This window comes from Hordeum vulgare, chromosome 2H, assembly GCF_904849725.1.
Source record: "Hordeum vulgare subsp. vulgare chromosome 2H, MorexV3_pseudomolecules_assembly, whole genome shotgun sequence".
NCBI classification, from domain to species: Eukaryota; Viridiplantae; Streptophyta; class Magnoliopsida; order Poales; family Poaceae; genus Hordeum; species Hordeum vulgare.
In genome coordinates this window covers 438,839,152-438,844,551 of record NC_058519.1, presented here as the reverse complement: position 1 = coordinate 438,844,551, position 5,400 = coordinate 438,839,152, and positions in this window count along the sequence as shown.

Below are 5,400 nucleotides of genomic sequence, written 5' to 3'. Positions count from 1 at the left end.
TGAATGGAGACAAATAGCTAATGGTTTTGACTTTAAGGTCCATACATTTCAGAAGTACGACATCAACGGGTATCGCTTTCGTACTGCTAGCAAAGATATTTCAATGCCCAGTCAAAAAACAAACAATTCCGGTGTCTCTGCTATAGGCGAGGGAGGTGTCGAGTATTATGGAAGACTTGAAGAAGTCTACGAACTTCATTATTATGGTGAAAATCCTCCGAACGTTGTTGTGTTCAAATGTCATTGGTTCGATCCTACTAAGACAAGACGGACTCATGAACATCTTGGGCTAGCCAAAATTCGACAAGACAGGCAGTTAAGCAGTGCCAATGTCTATATTGTGGCCCAACAGGCCACCCAAGTTTTCTATCTGCCATACTGTCGTCAAAGTGTTAAGGACCTGGAAGGTTGGTATGTCGTGTTCGACGTGCTGCCACCTCTTAGACCACCTCCCCCAAATGAAGACGATTATGAACCTCAAATTGACCCAATAACATATGATGGAGAATTATTCCAAGAATCACGTGGTGTGAGACGTCGTACCCGAAACTGCTCTACGTCCACCCTGAACACGGAGGAACAAGAATCACGTGATGATGACGAAGAAGTGGAAGTAGAAGATGTTACGAATGCGGATGAGCTATCAATGCTTGATCGGTTACAAAAGGGCCTTCCACATGATGTCCCTGAACCCGATGACGATATCAATCATGACGACACGTCTGATACTGATGATGATTTTGCTTCAATTGACCATGGAGAAGAGACAGATGATCTCGACTATTAGTACTTTGTATGCATCCAAACATTGTTGTTTAATTATTCAATTATTAGTTGAATTATTCATGTATTTATTATTGTTCGTTTAATTATTGTCCTTGAATTTGTACTAACTATTTAACTATTTATCGTTCCAGGTGGTGAGACATGGCAAGCGAGGATAAGTTGAGGATAGCACCTGGGCAGCTACGGAGAACTTTGTTGTAGAGCTTTGCCGAGGAGCCCCGTGGGAGAGGCGGAGGAAATAAGAGAGGCAGAGGATGTGGTCGTGGGAGAGGGAGGCTGCCTGATAGGAGCCAGTCACCACCACCCTCGGCTACTTCTGTCTCAGCCACTTCACCCTTGCAGACGAGGGTGTCACCGGTGCGGGATCCTCCCATCCAGGAGCAGACACCGATGCAGGGGGCTGAGGCGGAGGCGGAGGCTGAGGCGGAGGCGGAGGCTGAGGCGGAGGCTGAGGAGGAGGTTGAGGGGGCTCGAGGCTGAGGGAGAGAGGTGGAGCCCGTCTGCGAGCAAGTCGGTCTACCAACGTGGTATGACACGAGTTCCACACCGATTGGAGTTGCATCACAGGGCATTCATTGAGCCAGATGGCGAGAAGTTAGTTGATATATATTGTGTACCTTATATCATTATATTTCACCAAGTAGCTAATGTCTTTGCCTTATCATTATGTAGGGGGTGGGATTACCCAAAGAATACCCGGAATCCAAACTGCCTCCTTGGTGCTTTACTTAGGTAGCACTTCCCCGGGATAGTGCAGTTGCCCGGTGAGGGTATGGTTCCCGAGCCAGGACTCAAGTGGGAGCACTACCAAGCTGCTCTGCTCTCGGAAAACACACATGTGAATGGTGTTGTTTGCGTGAGCGTGGCCGGCAAGGTGTTGGCTGATTTTTGGGTAACTATTATTTTAGCCAATAAAAAGTATACAATGTTATATATTGTTATTTCCTTCCAAATCATTTCACTATTCATCTGTGCGTCTATATGGCATAATTACAGAGTTACTTTAGGGTCGCCGAGGGGACGGAGGAGGCGGACAAGAAGAACCTCGTGAAAGAGTGCAAGTGTTTATTGAATAACACGAGGCACGAGCTGTGTGTTCAGGCTGTTCGAGATTGGTACGCCAAGCAAGGGGAGCAGAAGACAAAGACTGAATGTCGAAAGATTTACCTTGATAAGACCGAGTACATGGAGGTATGTACATTCCAAAGATCAATTCTTTAATAGTTTTGTTACGGCTAGTTAGGGCTATTTAGTTATAATACTTAGTTTCATTCTTCATTACCTTACATTCATAGGTGCCCCCGAGATGGTTGGCCGATAAGATGGATTGTTGGGAGATGATAGTGGACAGGTGGTGCATAGAGGCTTGGTTGAGCACCCACACTATGGCCAAGGACTGTCATGCCCAATTGGTTGGTGTGCCACACCACCAAGGCAATGCCAACATCAAGCAATACGCCAAAAAATGGGTATGTGTGCCTTGTTTTGTTTCATCAATAATTCATTCGTTCATGATTTTTGTTGTACTAATTCTTTGTCTTTTCGTGTAGGCCAAACACAATAACCAGCCTGAGACTGAGGGATACGCCGCGTTTAGCATGTCCCACAAGGGCTCGTACAAGACGGCGAAGGCATATTCTGAGGGGGACGGGCCGTCGGTGTACACAAGCCTGTCCGCCTACAGCAAAATGACGTCTTATTCTGAGGTGGTCAAACAGTTGCGCGGGCCTGACTTTGACCCAAGCCAGAATCCTATCGATCCAGAGGCGTTGATGATCTCTGGTGGCGGTAAGAGTCATGGCACGCTGGCCATGTGTGATGGCTTCGTCCCTATCACTCAGACTCTATCTCAGATCAAGGCGAGGCAAACGAGCTCCGCTCATGTTATATTCTCATCGAGGTTGATCTTGATGACAACGCACGAGGCCAGTTGATCTTGCCATCGAGGTTAGTTTTCTTCATTATTTCTCTCGTTCATTTGTCCTTGGATGGATGATGAAAATTCCCTTTGAGGAGTGGTTGCAGGCCGCACTTGAGAAGGAGAGGGAGGCCACCAGGCTCTTGTTGGAGGAGAGGGACCAAAATACGCAGAGGTTATTTGAGGAGGAGAGGTCACGCAATAATGCTCATGCGAAGTCCATGCGCGACTTCGTTGCGGTAAGTCAGTTGTGTGAGAAGCAAGGCTATGTGTGAGAAGCAACAAGGCTATTTCTTTGACTCCTCGAAAACTAATTTGCAGGCTATGTGTGAGAAGCAAGGTTTGCCGCCCCCTCCGCCGAGGCCTTCTCCGGTGGGAACGGTGAGTTCCCTTTCAATGACCAACCTTGCACGGTCTTATACCATTGTCTGTCGCCGTGCTAACCACATATTTTAACTCTTGACTTGTTGCAGCATCATTCCAGAGTTGAATCCCACGATCCCTTTACTTCTCCTCGTGAGAGCCCTAGCAACCCAGCGACCAACGGAGATGGTGCTTCTCCTCCGTTTCTTGGCATTCGCTAAGTTATTCCTCTCCTTCTTATTCTTCTTATTGCTTAGATCAACTTAGATTATGCCATGCTTTAGTTAGCTTAGTAAATTCTAGTTGATATTAGCCATGCTTTAGTTAGCTTAGTAAATTCTAGTTGATAATTAGCTTACTTACCTAAAAATTACATAATTAGCTTACTTACTTCAAAAATGACATAATTACTTGATAACACAAAAAATAGCATAATTAGTTGGTATTAGAGCTCAAAAATGACATAATTAGTTTAGAAAGTTTAAAAAGAAACCAGAAGAGAAGAACACAGAAGAGATGAAGAAATAAGAGAAGAAGAAAGAGGAGAAAAAGATATAATAAGAAGAACAAATCTTCTTATTCTTCCTTTTTCTCTACTTTATTTTTATCCATCTTGTTCTTCTTCTTCTTCTTCTTGTTCTTCTTCTTCTTCCACTTCTTCTTATAATTGCTTAGCTTAATTTAACTTCTTTCTTATTGTATTCTTCTTCTAACTTCTTTCTCATTATGTATATTTTGATAAAGCAGCATGGCATATGGATGGATGCTCCAGGGACTGTACTCATGTAGTCTTAGATGAACTTTGTAATGCACTTGTATTTGTGGATGCACTTGTGATGCTTTGTTTGTGATCTTGTTTGCACTTTAATTACATATATTGGTGCTGCTTGCACTTTGTGATGCACTTGGGGTGATGTTTGCACTTTGTGATACACTTGTGGTGTTGTTTAGGGCCTGGGCAAATATATATATATATATATATTGTTGTTTGTATCTATGTTTGCAAATGCAGGGAAGTCACAGAAAACAAATATTAAAAAAAGTAGAGAGGGTCTTTGCCTACAGCTTACTCACGACAACGCCTATGCCGTCGGTGGGCTGACGGCATAGAAGGACACGTGGCGACAGCCTGTGTAACCTCGCAACTGTGAGAACACCAAATTTTCCCAGATTTTCGGCTTTGCCGTCAGCTGTGCTTTGGCTGTGGAATACTTCTGCTACTGGAACAAAAGACCTTCCAGTGGCGCCAGAAATAGTCGTGTTGACGGCACTAGGAATCCTTCTGCTACGGCTACGCCTTAAGGGACTTCCTAGGCAAATATGCAAAGGATTTCCCCCGTGGCCTTGGAGCCTTGCGTTGGTGTTCCCTCGAAGCGGAAAGGGTGATGTAGCGCAACGGTGGTAAGTATTTCCCTCAGTTTGAGAACCAAGGTATCGATCCAGTGAAGGAGTATCTCAAGTGCCTGCACAAACACAAAAAGCTTGCTCCCAACGCTATGAAGGGGTTGTCAATCCCTTATAGATTGTTCGCCAAGTGAGAACTGAAAGCAACAAAGTAACAAAGCAAAGTAAAAGCGAAAGTGGAAACGATAGGTGTGAATAGACCCGCGGGCCATAGTTTTTACTAGTGGCTTCTCTCATGAAAGAAAGTAGACGATGGGTGAGCAAATTACTGTCGAGCAATTGATAGAACGGCGCAAAGTCATGACGTCATCTATCGCAATGATTATATCTATAGGAATCACGTCCAAAACAAGTAGACCGATACTTTCTGCATCTACTACTATTACTCCATACGTCCACCGCTATCTAGCATGCATCTAGTGTATTAAGTCCAAAAGAACAGAGTAATGCCTTAAGCAAGATGACATCATGTAGATGGACAATCTCATATCTATGACAAAGCCCACCTTGTTACCCTTGATGGAAACTACACGATGTGTGCCTTGCTGCCCCTACTGTCACTGGGAAAGGTCACCACATGGTAAGAACCCAAGACTCGGAGAGACTTACAAGGATATCAAATCATGCATATAAGAAATCAGCAAATACTCAAATATATATCATAGATAATCTGATCACAAATCCACAATTCATCGGATCTCGACAAACACACCGCCAAAGAGGATTACATCGGATAGATCTCCATGAAGATCATGGAGAACTTTGTATTGAAGATCCAAGAGAGAGAAGAAGTCATCTAGCTACTAACTACGGACCCGTAGGTCTGAAGTGAACTACTCCCGAGTCATTGGAGGGGCGATGATGTTGATGTAGAAGCCCTCCAACTCCAAAGTCCCCTCCGGCAGGGCAACGGGAAGGGTCCCCAGATG